This window comes from Oryzias melastigma, linkage group LG11, assembly GCF_002922805.2.
Source record: "Oryzias melastigma strain HK-1 linkage group LG11, ASM292280v2, whole genome shotgun sequence".
Taxonomy (NCBI): domain Eukaryota; kingdom Metazoa; phylum Chordata; class Actinopteri; order Beloniformes; family Adrianichthyidae; genus Oryzias; species Oryzias melastigma.
Window position 1 is genome coordinate 16,258,730 of NC_050522.1, and position 880 is coordinate 16,259,609.

The following is an 880-nucleotide window of genomic DNA, read 5'->3' on the forward strand; positions in this document are numbered from 1 at the left end:
AAAAAAAAAAAAAAAATCCTATTATTATTCCCAGTCAGGACATCTTGTTTTTCCTCTGTCTCCGTCTTCCTTGTGTCATCCATCTTTCTGCTTCCCTCTGGTTATCATCTAACCACTCTCTTTCATGTATACATTCTCTTTCAGCCGTCCTTCAGATGGTTTCCTCGGTGACAGGCATGTGGAAAAAGTTATCTTCCCACAGGATGATTACATTAATAAACGACTGAATGAAACCAAACCTTGAGCAGACAAAGTCATACATCTAAAACACATCTACATTTTTATACATTTAGTTTTATAAAGACAAACCTTGAAATTAAATACCACAGCTGTGCTCGAAGGATTTCTAATATTTGCTTTAAAACTCCAGAAAATGTAACTGCCTCTGTGACTGAGTTGACATCTCGTAATTTTTCACTGTAATATAGTTGTTACAATTTTACATTTGATTTTACATCAGTTTCACTTGGTTTGAATCTACCAGATTGCTGTAGGTATCACATTTAGTTCGAAGTGAATAAATGAAATTGAGGTAAACTTTTAGAAGTTTTAGAAAGAGAAGTTAGCATGTAAAAGCTCTTGTTAAATTTAATTTTTTTATTTGATTCAGAATGACATCATCTTATTGCATTTAGTTTTAAAAAGTGTTTGTATTCTACACCAAAGTTGTTGTGTTTATATAGTAAAAGGAGAAAAAAGATGATTTATTTTGAAAGGAACTTGTATAGCTACTTTCAAAAGCAAAAGAAGTTAATTTTATGAAGAAAAAATCAATTTTGGAGTTTATTTTAGAGCTATATTTTAATAATAAATGTCCTAATGGCCACAAAAGCATAAATAAAGTGTATTTTTCTAACTTTGAGGTGGGGATTTTGTGGCT